Source organism: Coturnix japonica, chromosome 7 (genome assembly GCF_054131305.1).
Source record: "Coturnix japonica strain WE chromosome 7, WE-NBRP24, whole genome shotgun sequence".
In the NCBI taxonomy this organism is placed as follows: Eukaryota; Metazoa; Chordata; class Aves; order Galliformes; family Phasianidae; genus Coturnix; species Coturnix japonica.
The window spans coordinates 30,624,748-30,645,207 of NC_140669.1; the positions used below are offsets into that span (position 1 = coordinate 30,624,748).

Genomic DNA, 20,460 nt, shown 5'->3' on the forward strand with positions numbered 1-20,460 from the left:
GGTGGTGATCTCCAGTTTTATAGAAAATTTTGACACAGGAGATGGCTTTAGCCTACCTATCTTAGCCCTACACCTTTGCAGAGGAACAGTATCTTTCACTTCCTTCTCTTAGCTGCCTCAACGTAAACTGTTGCCATGCATTGCTGTAACTCCTTTATTCCCTTATGTTTCAACAGAAATTGAGGTTCTAGCAATAAAAAACAAGTGACTGTTCTAAAGATAAAATGTTCCTAAGCACAAAATGAGAGCCAGACTTAAAACACCTAGAAGACTGAAAGGCCATCTTGGCTCCCTCAGAACTTGTGTTCCTACCTAGTAGGCCAGCATTGCTAAAAGGTGTTTGTGTACTTTTAATCAGGAATTTTTTCAGGGTTTTTCTACCATACCATACTGGCTTATTTTCCTCGTTTTTTTTCTTCCCTGGTCTAAAGAATGGATGTGAAATCTTGAATAAGTAGTTCTATACATTTTTCTGAATGTCTTACAGTAAGTTAAGAGTGTGTGGGCATGCAAACAATAGAGATTTTGTAAACAAGGCTGTGACACCTGTATCTCAGTATGCTGACTTCATTTTCTTGTACAATTCTTGCTTCGCTCTCAGTGTCTGTGTATATCTCTGACACTGCTTGAGTGTTAATCTAGAGGGGTCATGCAATTAGACTGCAATTCAGGAGCTGCAAATCCATAGCAGGCTATAGAAATCCTACCTGAAAATGGATCAAAATAAACCAATGTGCAATTGTTTTTCTTGATTGGAAATTGCTCTGAATTGATTGGAGCATCAATCCATGCCATGACATATACCAAGGACACAGGAGCTGATGCCAGTTGCTGCTAGGCTCCAGATTGCTGTTAAGAATATTTTGAATAACCTGTTAAGAAAAAGATGCTTGTTCTCTTTGAGATAATTAGAGTCTCATTGTGAACAGAGTCCTTTAGTGAGCCTACTCTGCTGTAATTCTTTCCTACTTAAGCCACAGATCATTTTATGTGTTTATGTACACATAAACGCGTACAGGAGACACATACATTACAGAGAGTGAGGAGCACACTTGATTTAGGTACTTGATTTAGATACTTCCAGAAACCATGAATTACGAAGGGATCCTAAATCCAGTCTCAGTTAGACCACCACACATTAGTGGTTTTTTGTTTATTTGTTTTTACTAATGAGATTTTTTTTTTTGCTTTTTAAATGGGAAAAATACAGCTGTTGAGCCTTTACATGAAAGAATAGTTTAAAGGGAAGTTTTTATACATAGATTTCTATGGTGTGTTACTCTGTATTTGCACGAGTTTAAGTGAAGTCAGACACTTGCCAGAATAATAACTCATAGAATTTGCTTGTGGGACTTGCTCTAAGAGTAGTGACAGTGGTATAGAGGAAGGGGGGAGAGGGAAGGGAAAGACTTAGAAATTAGTGGAGGCACGGCAACTATTCTCATTTCTGTAATATTTTCCTTTTTGCAATGTTTTTAATGATTTGAAAGCATCTTACTAAGGTTATTTGAGCCATGAAAACAAACAAAGGAAAATGATGTGAAGTGGAGCAGTTATAATACCACCTACTAAAGGTAGCACGGTTCTTTCAGCAGATCAACAGCAAGTAAGTCAATCAGCAGCTAAGCTATTCTGGAATTCTGGCTTGCTTTATTTGTGTCATTTCATTTAGCATTGCAAAGTGAAATATTCATCCAGGGTATTTCTGGTGCATGGCATGCTTAGTCTGTTGCTGTTTGGTGTTAATAAATCGATGTAGAAAATCAACACAGGGAGAATAAGATAGTCTTTACCTCAAAACTTTCAGTGTCAGATTAATTTACCCATTGTTGAATATATTTTCATTTATAAATTCATCAGTTCCAATAAAAATAGAATAACACAATGGTAGAAATAGACAAGTTGTGTAAGGGCGAGCTGCATTCGAATATGGAAAGAGTCAACAGTTAACCAAAAAACCTGGAAGGTTAGGGGGAGGCATTGGTGACAGCTGGATAGCAAAGGAATTGTCATAGGAAGTACCTGGGGAAAAAGGTAATTTTGCTTTGATAAAATAAGGGCAATCTGAATTTCAGGCTCCACTTCTTTGAGCTGCCTCAGGCTTTCATTGCAGTGCCTCTCTGTCAAAGTGAGTGGTGTATTTTCCGAGGACCTGAACATTTTCTCTACAAGTGTGTCCGCAGTGATGCAGAAGCAATCTAAGGCTCTGCTTGCATGGCTATGTCAATTAACTATAAGAACAAACCATTACAAGAGAGAATTGCTAAGGTTTGCCATTTCATTACCGTGGGTGCATACGGTAATAGTCATGTAGGACAGGGTACCTGGAATACACTGATCACTACAATGCAGAGTCACTGTAACAAGCAAATAGCTTGAGTGAACGGGAACAAGTGAAAGGAAGAGTTTGGCAATCTTGACCTATCTGTCTTAGAAATAATAAAGCCCATTTATTAGAACTGCGTTATTTCCATTTTACAATGGCAGCATGCAAAATTCCCACAGGTAAAAACTTCGTCTTTGAAAGGTCTTCACATGTTATGCAAGCCCTAATTAGAGCTCCCTGAAAGTGTCAAGTTAAAATGCTTTCTTCAGAATTTCCTTCTGGCCATTCTCTTTGCAGAATTTGCTCTTTGCAGAGCTATCATGTCTCAAGCTCTGCGCTTTGGAGGCCAGTCTTCTAGAATACTAAATAATCTTGTATTGCAACATCCAAAAGCAGATGTTCCATGGCATGTAAGAAATAAATATAGCTTCAAATGGGATTTTTGCCAGGTCAGAACAATAGTAACAAAACGAGGGAAGGAAGGAAATAATCTCCTGTTACGTATGGAGAAACATGTCAGCGGAAATAGTGTGACTTTTTAAACTCTCTACAGGAAGGAGATGCTTGTCTCTGGAGTCGTGGCTCATAATTTCACTTCTTGTCTAAAACTGTGAAGCCAAAAAAGAGATAAGCTGCTGCTATTCAAACCTTACCGATAACAAAGATGTTGAGAACAGTTTTCCAGAGCTGTGCTTCAAAACAAATGTTTCCAACATATTTCTGCCCGGCATTGCTTCCTCCAGCCCGTGCATTTGTCTAACATGCTCTACTAATTTCTATCCTGTCAGATCCTGAGAAGCCTTTTCCATTCTTGTGCTGTCTGGATCTGGATGTCTGTTCCCATGCAGCATGAAGATTTTAATAATGATAGTCTGTCCTTTTCTGCAGGCCTATTCCTACCTTTGGTGTCTAGTTAACAGTGTTATTATCTGCTATCAGACCATCTTTTCTACTTTAATTAAGCTTGCAGGGAGGTTATATTCTTCAGCCTGTGATGATATTTGCTATCCTAAATTTAATTTCTTTTTCTAATCCCTACAGTAGCAAGTAGTAAAGAGAACTTTGAGCTAATAAAAAGGTGATTTGAACTTCAGAAAGAACAATAACTTAGCAGTATACATGGGAAAAATAAATAAACATAAATGACATAATTACATACAAATACACACACACTATAGATCAACCCTGGGTAAGCTTGTGGATGGTGATGCTTTCCTAATGCAGAACCTTATTGGCTTTGAGGGGAGGACAAGGGGTGGAAAGGCATGTTGTTTCTTCTCCTTGCGTTCTTTCTTTTCTTTCTAAGCAAGCAAAGCCATCAGTTGGTGTCACAGAGACACCCTGTTTGTAAGCTGTATTCTTCCACCTGCAAGCCAGCACCAAATACAAGTTAAAAATACACAAAGCTGTTGTTTTCAGGCTGTGCCTTCACAATCTCTTTGAGACTGTGAGACTTAGTAAACAAACCTAAGGATACAAATGAAAAATGGTGGCCTCCACTGCAAGCACTCTAGCTTTGCTGCTTCACATTAACAATGCAGAAACACTTGGGAGATATGGCTGCTTATTCAGCATGAAGCGTATCATGGTGTTCAGGGTTGTAGCTGCTTTTCACGCTACTGAATTTTAAGGAAATATTTCAGCTAGGCTGAATGTAGGTTTGAATGTTGTATCACTTGACTTTTACCCACGGGGATTCATTGAGTTAAGGTGCTGTCATTTTTCTGACCTTGACTTTCTCAAGGTTTTTGATATCTCTTCATTTTCTCAAGCTCAAAATGGTGTCTGGGTCCTAAAATCCTAAACCAAATTAATTGTTTTCATAAATAAACCACTTATTAACTTATATATGTTAGCCATGCTTGTTATATTGTACATCTGAGTGAGTGCAACTCGGAAAAATCTGCATTCCTGTCATAAAGATATTTGTTAACCTCAGGGAAGATTCACAGCAGAAGAAAGCTGTTGTGTTTAGCAGGTAACACTTCCAAATTTACAAGCAAACATCATTTTCCTTAAAAGCAAGGTGCATGACTGCCTTTGAGAGAAGGATCATCCTACACACACAGCAAGATGTTCTTTTATCGGTGTTTCACAGCAAAAACAAACGCTGAAGTACCTGGTGGCACAAAATAAAGGGGCTGACATTGGTAGGAGGAAGTGGTGGTTGTTTACTTAGTATTGAAATGCTTCTACGAGGTGCAAAACTCATCTAACAGTAGGAATACTTGTTACATTAACAAGATTTACTGACAGACTCCATCTGTGCCTTCCCACCAAACAAGGTCACTCAGTTAGATCCTAAGGAGCCTAATGAGCAAAGTGCCAAGTCTCTGGAGTGATAATGGAGGTTTGCTCTGACTTACGCCTCAGGCAGTTGCAATATTTTTAGTACTGAGAAATAAAATAGGGAAGAGGAAAAAAGGTCATAATTTTTATCAAATCATTCCACCTTGAGAAATAGCAGCGTATGTGCCTGTGCATGAAGATATCCGGGTTATTTTTCTCTCTCTCTCTTTTCCTGGTTAATCACACTTTGCTTTTCTACTTCTGAGTAGCCCTTGAGGCACTTGAATGCTTTTGTCTTGGTCATTCGCTTCCAGGTTGTATCTCGGTTACAGAAACTTCAACATGGTGGCAACACACTGTCTCCTTTCAAAAGACAGGAACATCACCAACCTGTGCAGTGGTTGCATAGTTGAGGGAGAAGTTTCAACCATGAATTTTGCTGTTTATCCATTCTCTGTCATAGTTCTGAGATACAGTTTGACCAGACAAAGCGCCCAAACCATCTGCTGATCTCTTTTAGTATCTGTAGTTCTCTGTATTGATTTCTTGCTTTAGACTTGCTGGTATTTATTATTTTTGTAACTTTAGCGCAGAACTATAAGCTACCTGAAATACTAAATCACAAACTGAAAGTAATAGGAAGGCAGTACTTTTTTTTTATATCCTGAAGCATGATATAACTGTGTGACTCACTGCTGTGAGGTATTGTTGAAGCACAGTTTTGTGCTGTTTATCTTTTAACTAACAGCACAACGGTCTCAATTCCATCTCTAGATTGAGTTCCTGCCATCATGTACTTCTTTCCTATACTCTTTCCATATGTGTTCTTTGGCATCACCTGAGACAGAACTATGGTTCTTATGAACCTTTGGTTTTATTCAGTATCTACTAACATATATCCAAAATTGTTATGAATACCTATTCTAGTGAATATTTGTCATTCAAATGCCAATACATTTGGAACAGCCTGCAGGAAATTAGTATCCTATTTAATTGTTCACTATATAATAGACTACTTGTCTAAGTCAGTCAGGAGCAATTGATGAAACTAAAACTCCTTTATTTTACATTTTGTGAGATTAAATGTAGCAGTTGTTATAAAAACAAAAGGATGCAATGGAGTAAGGAGACAAATTTAGAAGCAGTGACTAGTGTCATGAGTGAAGTTTCTCTCAGTCTTGTTCTCCAGTGTGCTGAAATGCTTCTGGAATGCAATAGCTATAGTGCTCCTCATGAAGAAGGAGTCACTGAGTCATGCTAAAATCCATGTACAGCAAACAGAGCTGTGGTTCGGGGTAAAAAAAGCCACAGCAGCTCAATCTGGTGGGAGTGGCTTCATTGCACTGAGTCTGTGCTTCACATTCTGATAGATCTGTTTCAGTGTAGGAGGTTCTAGCTCAGGTGCTAGCATGCAGCACACAGAACGTTTGCTCATAGAAGAGGATTTCAGTTTTCATTTGTGTCCCATTATAGATGTGTGTACAATAGGACATAACAAATTTGTATTCTTGGAGATCAGAATAGAGCGTTAATTTTTAAGTTCTTAGGGGAGAAATTGACAGGAAAAGGCACATGTACAAATGAATGTTTCAGCATTCTGAAGGGAAATGTTTCCACAATTGTCAGTGGGCTCTGCATGTTAATACCAGTGCTCAGTTGCTTTGTAAATGAGGTTGCAAAAGGTGTCTCTATATGATAATATAATTTATTGACTTTAGTAGAAATAGGATCTATGCAAGAGGAAATGACATTATAATCTTAATTTTGTCTTAAAGTATCTACAAAGATTAAAAATACTTTTATCAATCATTTTATTTATATAGCTGATATTGTTCAGACCCTGCAGTAACAGCCATCCATCAGATCCGGTGCTTGGCAATGAGCCTGGAGTTATGTGGCAGCTTGGCTCCAGCACAGTGTGAGTGCCCTGCACTGCCCAGGGCTTCTCCAATGGCAGCTGGAGATCACATGCCATAACAAGAATGAGCACAATATAACTCCATTGTCGTTTAAAGAAATCCCTATGTCAGGCATCACAAACAGTAAGTGGTAACTCTCATAAAAGAAGCATATTCAGCAGTGCTTGCATATATATGGTTCGAACTGCATTTCCACCTCACCCTCACTGTATTTTTTTGGCACATAGGTGAAAATCCCTGATGAGGGATAGTACCCTGATAAGCACAACTTTCTTGTGCTTCAAGGCATTATCAGTGATACTCAGAGTTTTCTGAATCTCCAGTCTCAAATGGCTGATAATTAATTCAGCAATAAATATTCCATTGTAATAGAATTTGGTGAGCTCTTGTTTCCTGTCATCTGACAAGTCAAGCTTACCAAATGGGAACTACAGTCACGTATTCAGAAACATGTCTTAGAATTTAATAACTTTCCTAATAATCCCAATTAATCCTTTTTTTTTTTTCATTTTTTTTTTTTTTTTTTCCTTTACTGGGTGATAGACATAATTAAATGCTCTGAAAGAGAGGTAACACGTTGTAGAATCTTGAAATTAAAAGAAAAAGTATGTCATTAACTCTCATACTTTTACTCAGAGTAGCACACAACACTCGACACAGACGCAGGGAGAAGCAGAGACAGGAGACATCTCAATGTCTCCTGACCCTTTGCAGTGAGGAGCAGCTCCTTGTTTGATAAAGCCTGGCTCCTCCATCCCCCAATTAGCTCAGGCAGGCTGCACTGTATTTCTCAGCTCATATTCAAAGCAGGCTCTGTGCCAGCCAGTAAGCACATCATTAAGTACACTACAGGTTTTACCCTTAGGTCACCACAGGCAGAGTTTCCCAGTACCCAGAGCAATTTGTTTTCTCTCCAGTCACACTCCATTTCTGTTAGTAATGATTTTCTTTTAATTCTAACCTTCCCAACAGCCCTATTTACCTCAAGCCTGTATGCCTGTTACCTCCCTTCCAGCAGGCCTTTCTATTTGAGACTCTGTGCTGCTCATTTGTGGCCAAGGTAAACCGCAATCCTGCAGTCTCCAGTGCCGTGGCAGGAGCTGGCACAACCGGGTGCCTTGCATAGCCCCAAGGGCACCCCAAAGATCTTTTTCACTGTCCAGTCACCCCATCAAGCACCTTTTTCTTCATCATTTCTTCATCTGCCCTTGAAAAGCAGTGGCTTAAAAATGATGCCTATTGGCTTTTTCTAAATCTTAATTTGTGTTGGGTTTTCATTTATTTCTCTAGTTTCTTTAGCTTCTATGATTTTGTTCAGCAGAAAAGCCAGACCTCAAATGGCTGCTCTCATTCTGGATGGAGAAAAAACTATTTGTTTGTGAAATACTTTTCAGCTTCTCACCCAACCTGTAGTATTTAGTTACTCATTTATAGTTAGGAAAGTGTGAAAGATTGTATCTTCATAGGAAAAACAAAAAAAATAGGAATCATTTTTTTGGAGAGGGTAACCAATATGGAGAAGAGAAAAAACAAAAAACAACAAAGCAAACCAAAGGAGTTGGTTGTTACAATGTAATTGTAAAACCTTACTGTAAACTGCAAGGGAAACTGATGGATGAAAAATGGATTTCAAAGCATATTTTACAATAGGATCTCTTTAAGAAAGTAGCATTGACTTAGGTTTTATGTATAGTCAACAATGAATCTTTTGTGTATCTTAGAATACTAGCATGCTAAAAACACAAAGATCAGTAGACAAAGCTATTAGTAAATGCATATACAGATGCTGTATTGAACAACTTTATAGAAACAAAAGGAAGAAGTGATTACAATAAATTTCAGCACACTCTTTGAGTAAATTGCTGTTTAAAAGAGTTACAGTTGTGTAATACTTGTGTGACATAACTGCAGGGAAATAAGCTGTTTCTTGGGATCTTTCCATGCTCATCGATTTAAGCTGTCAATAAAATTTGTTGTAAGCTTGAGCTCCTTTGAATTCAACATTAACATATCAAAGAAACACAAAGTAAACACTTTGCACTTCTTGGGGAGAGGCAATTCTGGGGCTGTTTCAGACTTTAGGTGTGTAGTGCTCAGGCAGGTATCAGACCGTGAGATATCTCTGCCATGCTCTTTGAGATGTGGATTTCCACCTAGTTTAACCTCTGCCAGAGTCGCTTGCAATTCATAGTAAGTGTTTGTTTTAAGAGCACGGATAAGAGTGGCCAAGGAAAAAGGAAGGAAGGGAATATTTTTGCACAATAATACCAGGCTTGTCTTAGAATGAATACCCAGTTTCATGAGAGTGATGCTGATTCAGCCTTGCTGAGCTCTGAACAGATGGTGTTTAATGTTTAATTACTTGCATATACACCTTTCCCAGCAATTAGAGGAATGTCCCACCCAGTGCTTGAGACCATCACAGGTTCTGAGTTTGGATTTCCATGATAGTTAGTGCAGTGTTGAAAAAGCGAAAACAAACAAGAGAGTCACCTGCTTGTTGCATCATGGTTTGAGAGTCACCTTCAGGAGACAGTACTCCTGGTTGCCAGCTGGCGATCAGGCACTACAGAGGACTTAACCAAATAACTGAGCCCCCATCTGCTGATTTTTGACACATTTATGCTTCCTACCTCTAACAAACAAAGCACAGACTGAAACCTCTATAGAGATTATCATGATTATACTGCTCCAAAAGGTGCTGATTGACAATTCTCCTGCCTCAGACTGTGCTTGATACTGTGTTGCCATGTTGTGTGCATGCAGGGAAAAGCTGAGGGCTAATAATTATGAGTTCCTTTTCCTGTGAACGGCTAATGTGTACAATGCTTATTATCTTTTTTTTCTGATAACCGCATTTATATGGAGGCATCTGCAGTGGAACTCACTTTAACTGGTTTTCTGAGGGTACCAGATGTCACTTGACAACTGAAACAGAAGTGCTCTCCATCAGTCTGTCTTTGTACTAAGTCAGTTCTCGACTGCTGTGAGGATGCTCAAGGTGCACAGCTGGCTTGAAAATGGTTCTGCAGCCAACTTCTCCTGAGCATCAGGAGAAATGGTCCCTTACAAATGTTTTCTAATAGAAGTTGCAGTCTTTCTAGGAGTAGTGTTGATCAGGGGTGTACCTACAGCTGCAATACAAATGAACGTAACCATCACACAATTGTACCCGAATCCTGTCTGTTTTTCCTAACTGCTGTTACATTGTGAGATCAAACCAAGATCCTGTGGCACAGAAGCTGGGTAAGTGCCAGCATGATGGTGCCTCCCTCAGCTTTATTTGCAAGTCCACCTCTGCTTTGTGCAGCCTGCTTGTGACTCAGTATCAGGTGCAGTCTTCTCATTAGCAGATGATAAATCTAAAAAAATTGGGTGGGATCGTGTCAAAGAAAACTGATGATATTTCTCACCTACTCAGTTTTACACCGTGGCATGGATTTCTTGAGACAGATTCCCTTGTATTTCTGCTTTGTTTTTGTATTTCTGAGAGCAGCGATTTTAAAATAAGAGATTTTCTCAAAGGAAATGACAACTGAATTGCTAAAATGTGTGACCTGATGGCCTAATCTGTGTGCTGGAAAGTCTCAAAATGGTGTCTTACCTGACTTTTTTGACCATGTCAAAAATGCAGTTCCCAGAGTTTTTCCTCTCATACTGAAACAGTAAAGGAAGGTCCTGTTGGTTATGGCTTTTCTTGGTGGCAACAAATAGAGCTGCAGATGCGACCTGAGGATCTAGTCCTCTACAGGCACAGTGGGAACAGGAGGAAAGGAGCAAATATTGGCCCTCGGAAGAAAGTTTCTGTGGTCTTGATAATTTTTGCATGTTTCTGTCTCATATTGAGGGTTTTCAAAGCATCAGATGCTAAAAACAGTACTGTAACCTTGCTCCTGCTAAACACAAGGAAGTGGCCATGCTTTTACTTATTGACTAATTATTATTATTAATAATCAATAAGTTGATTACTGCTTACAGGCAATGTATGAGCTAGCAGCTTAATATGTTTGGAATGGCTGTCTGACAGAAGCTCCAGTACATCCCAATCTACAATAGATGTAAACTTTATATAGAAATTCAGCTATACAATAATCACAGTTTGCAACCTGAAGGCTGAAGACTGTATTTGCTACTTTGTTTCTGACAACTGAAGGGAGCTTGGGAGGGGGGGAATGTCAGCATTCCAAATTATTTTCATGTTAGTGTCACTGTCAAATGATCTACTCCTGACAAAAACTGTTTAAGGATACAGAAAGAACAAAAAGACTGCACGGTTGGTGCACAAGCTGTTTGGCATTTATTTTGTTCAACAGAAACCCTACAAGAACTTCAAAAACAAGTATTTTCAAAGTTAACAATGTTGGCATAGATACAAGCATTCACTGGATCTGTCCTCACAAGAAAAGTTACTGTGGAGGGAAAGGACAGATCTCTGGGATCAAACTTAGTTTAGTTGTATTAAATCTTTTCGTTCTAGAACAGACAGAAGTTTAAACATTAATTTTGCCTTATATTTTAGTTCTTTGTTTTTCCATTGCAATTAAAATAATTGCGCTTCATCAAGGTATCTCTTTTACCCTGATTAAACATAAAGCTTATTGATCAAGCATGGGTTAGTCAGCTGACAGATGAAAGAGTGCATACTACATCTGAAGTAGCTGATACCATTACAGTGTGCTGTATATCGGGAAAGCTTCATGCAGTAAACCTCATTCTCACAAGGAAGAAACAGAGTACTCCACTAAAGAGGCATTCATCTATGTATCAAGTTCTTAAAGCCAGATAGTTTTAGTTATAAATCAAAGTTAATGAGTGCTTTGGATTCTGCCTCAAAGTTAATTATTGGTGTCTACCTGGTTCTATTTGAAAGCAAGTGTCTAAAATCACACAGAATAAAATCAGATGAAAATAACTTTGATCATGAAAGTATATACAGTTAAGTTTAAGTTATTCGTGAAGGTAATTTGGTTGTTTACAACATAATTACTGACTTGACTGGAAAAAAAATTGCAAATTGTTTTGCTTCAATTAATAATACATAAATGATATTTCATCATTGAAAACAGTAGCACATAACTTTTTACAGCACTCTTAAAACAGGTCTAAGGCAAAGTTAATAGCACACACACACACAAAACCCATCTAGGAAGGAAAAGCCATCTGTCACAGTGGTGCTGCACCAGAACAATGACAAAAATTTGGAGCAGCAAAACTGTGCAGCATTAGCAATGTAGCACCACACCTCTAACAAAATACAGGGACTCATCCTGACTTTTGCCAGCTCCACACCTGATGGCACTGCTCGGGATCTGCAGAAGTACAGGCACGTTCTTAAAACCTACACCCACACATCTGTGGCACGCTGTGTCTAGGACTTTGAAAGGCAGGCAAAACCCACTGCATCAAAGTGATGACTAAGGGGTTTGGGTAAAACTTTCCTATTAGGCTTTGAAGGCAAAAAAGAGCAGTAAGAGGGTTTCACGTCAGCAAATACTTGGATCATACATAGGTAGACTAATAGCACTAAGATGGACTTAGGTTTGCAGCTAATCAATATAAAAAATGATAATATCAATAATTTGCAGTGAGTGTTTGGAAGATCACCCTGTGCTCAGAATGGTGTTTGGTTCTTCAGTTTCTACTGTCATTTTTTACTCAGAATTATCTTTGTTGTTTTGTTTTGATTTGGTGGGGATTTGTTCCAGCACATGCTGTGGATTTTGACAGTGAGGAGTTCATGTTCTGTTAATGCAGCTGTCCAGCTTTAGAAACTGCATTTCACACTGTCCTAACCCAAAGCAGTGTTTGCTCTTCTTGCGCAGGGCAAGACAACTTCTCAGATCCAAGAGATACTGAAAAAAATTTATACAATTAATTTTACTCCCAAGAAAATGGAAAGCAGAAGTAGGTCTGTGTTAATAAGGTTGTATCACTAATTGACTTAGCTGACTGAAGTCCAGGTTCCATTCTAGCACTTAACCAGCAGGCCCTGTTGCAAGATGTGACTGATAAATGCACTGGTGCTATCAGATAGACGGTGTAGACTTTCTTTGTCGTGTTTTTTCTCAACTCCACATTTTTGTCATCCTTTTTATTTTTTGATAACAGAAATTAACAAATATTTATCTTTTTAAAAACGTTCATTTCCTTCACCTCAGAGAGAATAACAATTCCAGGTGTGCAAACAGAACAAAGTTTTCTGTAGCATCTACAAATGTAGCAATATTATCTCTTGTTTAAAGATTTAATTTATGGGTGGTGACATGTTTCATTTTTCTGCTTTACCATTTACATATTTGTTCATTTGCCATTAATATAATTCTTAATATCTGCAACTCAGGTTCCACTGTAAAACACCTTGTTCAAACCCCATCATTATAACCAGAAATTGTAGCCACTGCTAGCAGTGCTCCTTAAAGGAAATGTTAAGAGAACGGAAAGACTTGGAGACAAAAAGGGGGGGGAAATGCAGTCAGACTAATAGCCACCGAACGTACAATAGCAATTAGTGATTTGGATTAGATAAAGAGTATAAAAATAGCCTTTTAGGAAGAGCAGGAAATTTTTCATTCAGGTGTGTGCTCACTAGCTACCAAACAAATCAGTTGAATTTGACCAAAAGCTTCCTTTCGGTGACAGCCAGTTGATAAATGCGCTTGCTTATCTCCTGTTGTGCTGAGACCAACAGGCGTGTTCCCTGACCACGCAGGCTGCTTCCCTCCAAAATAATTCCTCAAGGTAGCCCTCCTTCTGCCCAGCTGCTGCCTGAGATTTATGGCTGTATCACAGGTTCCAGCTGCATAAATAAGGAGAATGCAAATCCCACAAGACACTGGAGCTGTATTTAAGAATACAATTCTTGTCTCTTGGAACAAACACTGAAACTTCTCTGAAATGGCTGGTTGCTTTTATGGAATGTGGTCACGTTCTGAAAAAGATAATCTTATGGGGGAAAAAATCTTTGCAAAACCAAGCAAGAGCATGTTTAACTTAAAAGATTTTTAATCTTGACTAGCTGTTTTAAGCTTGCAATTACCTGCAGTTTATACAAAGGCCTCATTAAGGGGAGAGATTTAATAGGGAGAGATTTTTCTGTGTTGTGAACACAAGCATGACTTGTTTTACTTCTCCAGATTTCACTAAAATTCACCAGAAGCCCAACAGAGCACCTTAGGTGAAAGCATGTTCCCTTCTAGCTGGATCACAAGAAGAAAAAAGAAACCTTAGAGCTTTTCTGTTCTCTACATGGTAACTGAAATGTCAGAAATAGCAGCCAGGTCTTCAGAGCTCTGTCTAATGATTTTGTAGTGGTGGGATCAGATGTTTACATTACACTTCATTAACCTTGGCAGAATCATTTTTCCATACCTTCTCTAAAGCCACGCTTGGAATTCTAAATTCAAAATGACCATCCAAGGCAAATAATAATAATAATAATAATAATAATAATAATAATAATAATGATGATGATGATGATGATGATGATAATAATAATCCTCATTATCACTGTGTGTACAATAGGCCATGGAAGAAAGAAGACAAATGGTTAGGGTGTAGCAAAGAGCAACCTAGAAAGAGAAAAGATATTACTAAAATGAGCTTTTCTTCTGACCTACTCATGTCAATTACAGGACAGAGCCAGTGAGTTTAAGAAAGTAATGTTTAAAATATTCCAGACATGATGGAATCTGCTAAATTTGTTGCTATTTCAAGTGTGCCAAGAAAGAGTGCTTGTGTGTGTATATATACACACATACACACACACACATATATGTATATATAAATAAATTACATATTGTAGAGCAATGTTTCTATATAAAATCTCCTACAACAGAAGAACAAAAGGGTATTAAAAAGCAAAAATTTAAAATGTATTAAGATAATTTTACAAAGCACGTAATTAACCTGTGGAACTTGTTGTCATAAGGTTGCACTGAGGCCAGGAATTTATCAGGATTTAGAAAGAGTAGGCATTTTAACGTATCACCAGAAGTTGCCACATTACAATAGGAGCATAAAGTGCTTTTATGGAGGACGTAAACTCCAGTACTTAAAGTTGTAGGGTCTGGAAGAGTTAGAAGGTGCTCTCAGCCTCAGGCAGCTCTGCAGGTTGCTCTGCAGCCACCACTCCAGCTCTCTTGTAGCCAGGTCTGCATCTTAGCTGTGTTCAGGGAAAGACCAAGTGAGCTGTCGGCACCCAGCACTGCAGCTCAGCAGGCTCCCTCCTGCTCTTGCACTGGCTGGGATTTACTTCTTTGCTACAATGTCTTTCTAAAAGTGCCAACTTGTTCCATCTAAATCCTGTCTGACAATGCGGGCATCTTTCTGCTCAGTAGAGGGAAACTGTGGTGGGATTTGCCCACATAACATCTCTGTGGCAATCTTCTCTTTGAAGCCAAGTCACCAATGCAAGGTAAAAGCTACTAGCTGTTCCACTTCTTACTGACAGAGCAGGCATGTTTCCTTTTAGGGAAATTCATTCAAATCACCTAATTCTTCTATTAATTCAACATAACTCATCGTAAGAACCATGTTAGTAAAATTAATATTTCAGAGCAGCACTGCGAGGGATATTTTTAACATGCAGCACCACAGCCCCTGTCTCTTGTCACTTGTGTCATCCTGTCATCATGTACGCCTTCAGACACAGGCAGGCTGATACTAATGAGCTCACCACTCTATGTTCCTCTATCATGAAGTTCAGTACTAATGAGCAAAATTCCCAGACTGCACTCACACTCTAAATCAATTTGGCAAGCTTGATCAAAATATTCATTAAAACAGTTTGCTCTTCAACTCAACCTGAACCTTGCAAGCATATCTGTCTTGGTTCTATATGGCTGTGCGTGTGTGTCTATGTGAACCTATATAAAAAAAAAACAATTGTTTTTTTCTCTCTATGTGATTCAAGCACTGTTTTCTAAAGAGAAAAGCCAGGTTAATTTCTTGCTACTCCTTCTTCCTCTGGAAGTCCACAGAGCCTGGATATGCTATGGAAAGTATTCTGCACCCTGTTCCTCCTGTGCCTGTCAGCAGAAGGCCTGAGAATGGCTGACATGAAGCAACAAATTACTGTCAAAAGGGCAACAAGCAGCACAACAAATGGGAATCTGTCAGAGTGAGAGAGACATCACTGGGCATATAACACTAGGAATCTAGTGTCGCTTTTGTCTGTCATCTGCATGCTAAATTTCCATGTCTCCCTTCAACAGAATTTCCTCTTGCTATGACAAGCTTGATAAGCATAGGCTAGCTCACGTTGTCTGCTTTTTCATATGTGCTTCAAGATAAAACGCAGTCCCCAGAGCCCAGAATGACATTAGCTGAGTAATGCTCAGCCAGCTGGGTTCTCTGCTTGCAAGGTCTAGACACAAAGCCAGAGAAACACAAAATGCGCCAAGGCATGAGCAGAGAGAGATTTACGAATCTCGGCTACGATACTATCTGTCCTTCCAAATGGACAAGACTAATTAATGCTGATACCAGCTTAAAAGCCAGACACCCTGCCTAGATGTATATTAGGTACTTCTGGTTCATTTCAGCAGTACAGGAGGTTATTACTCATTGTGCATAAAAGAGGATCTTTTTCAAAACCTTTTGAGATCTATGAGCAAAATTCAAGCAGACCTAAGGCTGTATATCACTGGGTCCCTGTTTCTAAACTGCAGCCAGTGCCTTCATAACCAAGTCTGGGGTGAGTTGGTGCAGCCTACTGCTGCTTGCAGGAATAGGAACCCCTGAATGTGCAAGTGCTAAGAAATGAAACCTATGTTTAAGTTGCAGTGACTTGAACTCTTTCTCATGGGTAGCTTAAGCTGCAGCTATTATAGAACACTGTTTTTTATCCTTTTCAACAAAGAGAAGTTCTTCTTTGAAGAAGTGGAGATGAGACAAGGTATTATTAGCCAGATGTTCATTTATAGGCATATAGTCTGTTGTAAAAATTGTGGATAAACTCAGATTTCTTTCCTAGTGGAAGATTCCAGTTTTAATGGTGTGCTTGTCCACTTTTCCCTGGATGGTGAGGTTTATTCTTCTTGACAGAAGTTGTCCTCAGGCATCTATTTCCACAAATAAAGGGAAAAGCGGGTGCTGGAGATGTCTGTCTCTCAGTGCATAGACTCTACTGAAATTTACGCACACACACACAAATACACAAAGGTAGAATTAGGGAAATGAGCTACCACACTTTTTGTATGTTACCCAATTCTACAAGAAAATGTCTTTCAGGAACGTTAGAGTTGCTCTTATTCAAAATGTTTCTGCCACAGTCTTTAATAAACAAAATGAAAAATAATCATTTGAAGCTTAGTGCAGCCTAATAATTGATGTGTGTCTTAGGCTACTTGATTTTATTTTCTGTGCTGGATTAATAAGTCCATCAAAAATAGAGGAAAAGTTGAACTTACGATACTTCATTGCCCTTTTTTAATTATTTTAACAGACTGTCTCGCTCATTTTAAAACTGTTTAGGAAAAAAACCAAAAAGGTGAATATTGTAAGTTTAGAAGGGTGAGACCTTTGTTTTGCAAGAAGCTCCTACAACCCTCTGCAGACCTGTTGTAGCTTGTTCCATGTTGCTCTGCAGTATCTCAGGCATTTTAGCACCAGCTTTGTTGGCTTTGCTGTAAGCTTTTATGTTTAACTATTGTTCTTCAGCATCTTAGGCAATGGGTCGAGGGGAAGCTACATCTATTTGGTCTAATAACCAAAAAAGCGTGGGATTCTTTGCCATAGGTATGGCTTTGCCATGCATGGTGGTGCTTTGCATGTGCTCTGTTGCTTTTCCCCTTCACTTCCCACCAGTGCCAAACTGTTCTAAGAGAGCTGCTGCTGCTGTCCATGCTAGGAGGAAGCTGCCTTTCTGCTATCAAAAGAAAAAAAATGCATCATTATGGTGCTTTTTCTCTTGCCTTCACCTGAAGTTCTGCATACAACATAAATTAAGGCAGTTACTCTTTTTAAAGCACCTACAGATGTTTTCAGTGCACAAAACCACACTTGTAGGTATTTCTGTTCTTGTATAACAGAGTTAGTGAGGAAAAGGGATAAGGTTTAAGGCAGCTGTGTGCTTATGGGCTGTTTGTTCTATGATTTTTCTTTTTTTTTTGGGGGGGGGTGGGGGGGTGAGGGGAAGGGGAGGTTGTTTTTTGTTGTTTTTTTTAAAAATTATTTGAGGTTTCTGTCCTCATTTAATATTTGGGTGCAAATTTTGCTATGGTGTGAAAGTAGTTATTTTACAATTTCTTAGTCTGAATATGAAATGCATGACTTGCCACTGAACAAGTGCTTGGTTTGACACTGCAGCCATGGCAAATCTAAACACTGGCAGCTAGATCAGACAGTCCAGCTCCCATCTCTCAGCCTCCTTTTCTCTTGTGCTAATGTCAGCGCAGGTCTGAAGTTGTCAGAGACCCTTGTGCTTATTTTCTTCCACTCCTGAAATCTCATGATATGGTCCAGAAAAACAAAGCTGGGGGGCAAGAGTTAGTATGTGGTTATGTGCAAGAGTTAAAATACCTTCAGAGTGAAGCAAGTTGAATTTCTTGTTTTTGTTCTTCCTTGTAAAACTCTGTGGTTCCTTGTCTGCATGGGCTCTCCATCTGTTTGAAGATAAAAACTTGTCTATCACTCAGATATCTCAGAAGTTTAATTCATTGACATCTGCAAAATGCTTTGAAGTCACAATACATGACCTCACTGTCATCAGTACAGATGATGTACTTACCAAAATGAATCCATGTTTAAGAAAAGGCAGTACACCAAAGCCATGCATTCTTCTCTTATTTGCTCCCTAAGGAACAATTGTTTGCCCAAAGTTTCTGACGGATAACTAACATGCCAAAGGAAAACACAGTCGGCGCTGGAACAGGACTGTAAGGCAGTGATAGTATTTGAGCCCAGTCGCTGTGATGGGGCATTTGTGGGCAGTGTTTGCCATAGCTCATGTCTTTAGTTTGTTACATTTACTAGGTATTTGGATTTTCTTGCAACAAAGATGCTTTATAGTCTGAGACACTGTTATTCTTAATGTAAGTCATATGGCAATAATTGTGTTTATTCATATGCAGTAGTTACATATATATATAGTTATAGTTATATGTATAAATATATACACACACACTTATATACATATACATATATACATATATATATGTGTGTGTGTGTGTGTGTATATATATATATATATATATATATAAATATGTTTCTATTGGCAAAATCTAGTCCACTGCAGGATTTTTGTTACTAGCATTATTTCAAGTAGCATCTTCCTTTCCAGTAACACTTCAAGATAGTAGACTTGGTAAATCCTCAGTACTTAGTCTGAACTACTGCAGGCAAAATAGGTTGTTAATTAAATATAACATTTTTGGTTGTTTGCTGTTTCAACATGAACATACAATAGAAATAGAAAAGAATATTGAGTGTGACGATGTGACGATGACGGATAATATTAATATTTACCTGATACTAGAAGCTGGAGCTGCTCCAATGAATTACAGGGTCTTAAAAATCTTAATTAAAGGTTAATGAAAGAAAATATTGAAAAATCTGCTCAAGGAATAAGAAGTGAGGAAACAGAATATTCTAATTCATCCGTAGCACTAACATTTCCAAGAACAGAAATTGCATGAATCAGGCAGCCGTGTGGTTGATTGATTTACACACCATGTAGCTCTGAATTCACCTTTTGGCTTTCAGACCTCCTGTGCTGCTTATACAGTCCTACATTTGATCATCCTTTTTGCAAAACTATCCTTTTTGTTAAACGCTAAGATGGGTTTGTGATATCTCATGTATCCTTAGGAGTTCAATAGAAAATAATGCTGAGACTGATGAGAAAAACTGGCAACATTATGAGCAGAGTTACACAACAAAATATTTGGGAAGTGTTGGTTCTATTCCTTTTGAACTCTTAGGAAAATTTTGCAGAGTAAAATGGTGCACTGCTATGAGTGATTTTAAAGTCAGACACTGCGTCTTCATTACATTCCTAATATATGATTCTTATTATGTATTAATAATACCTTATTATCTCTTGTCATGTATAATAAATACAACGGCTGAATATTAGCACAGTGTTTTATGCCAGCTCATAAGGTTTGGAAACAGAAGCTCTGATTACTTGCACACCTCAGACGTTATTTCAGTGTTAGGTAGTGCTCTTAGGGAATAGTAAATCCATAAAGCTTAGTGAATATAAGCCTGGACACATGAAGAAAAGCCAGTTTATCATCCAATGCTTTCTAATTAAAAATGAATTACAGATAAAGTTTTGTTTGTGTGAATATTGTAGAAATATACATTTACTGCTTTGGTTCGTGTTGAAAACCCAGCATTAGTGCTGCTGCTGCATTTGGAAAAACTACACAGTAATCCCATTTGAATCTGTAGAAGTACCACCAATGCTGCAGAAGTGAAACACTTGGGAAATTCATCCTTGATGATGTATTTTCCCCTCTGGCTTTTGACTAACTAGATGCAAAATGTGTGTCGTTATCAATTCGAAATTGTACATGAATATGTACACAGTAGAATTGCACAGTAGAATTTACAAAATGTCTCTGCTTCTTTCCTTGCAGACTTTCCAAGAGGCTCAGCAACTTCATATTTATAGAGCATTGTCAGCTGTGACGTCAGTGGTCCACCCTGCAGTCACATGTGAGTCAAGATTTTATTTTTTTAAGAGTAATAATTATGAATGTTTCTTTGGATGCTTAATTTAATATTCTTGCATATAGCTCTGGCTCTCAAAAGTGAACTGTCCCTCTGAAAGACAGACCTGTTTAATGCTTCATAAAATCATGGAGTATAATTTTATCAGTCATTGTGGAAGACCTCGATTTATTCCATAACTGTATTGCAAAAGGTGTAACAGCTATAAGTATTATAATAATACCTTTGATTCAGATATAAGTAAACATC

The 20,460-nt window shown here is 38.4% G+C and overlaps 1 long non-coding RNA gene across 1 annotated transcript in view; it reads left to right on the plus strand.

Annotated features, from left to right (window-relative positions):
- The window catches only part of LOC146760145 (uncharacterized), a 114,896-nt gene that overhangs the window by 58,310 nt on the left and 36,126 nt on the right, over positions 1–20,460 (plus strand). Inside the window, exon 2 of the long non-coding RNA XR_014948148.1 lies at positions 20,118–20,196. This is a non-coding gene — a long non-coding RNA (uncharacterized LOC146760145). The remainder of the gene's footprint in view (positions 1–20,117; positions 20,197–20,460) is intronic.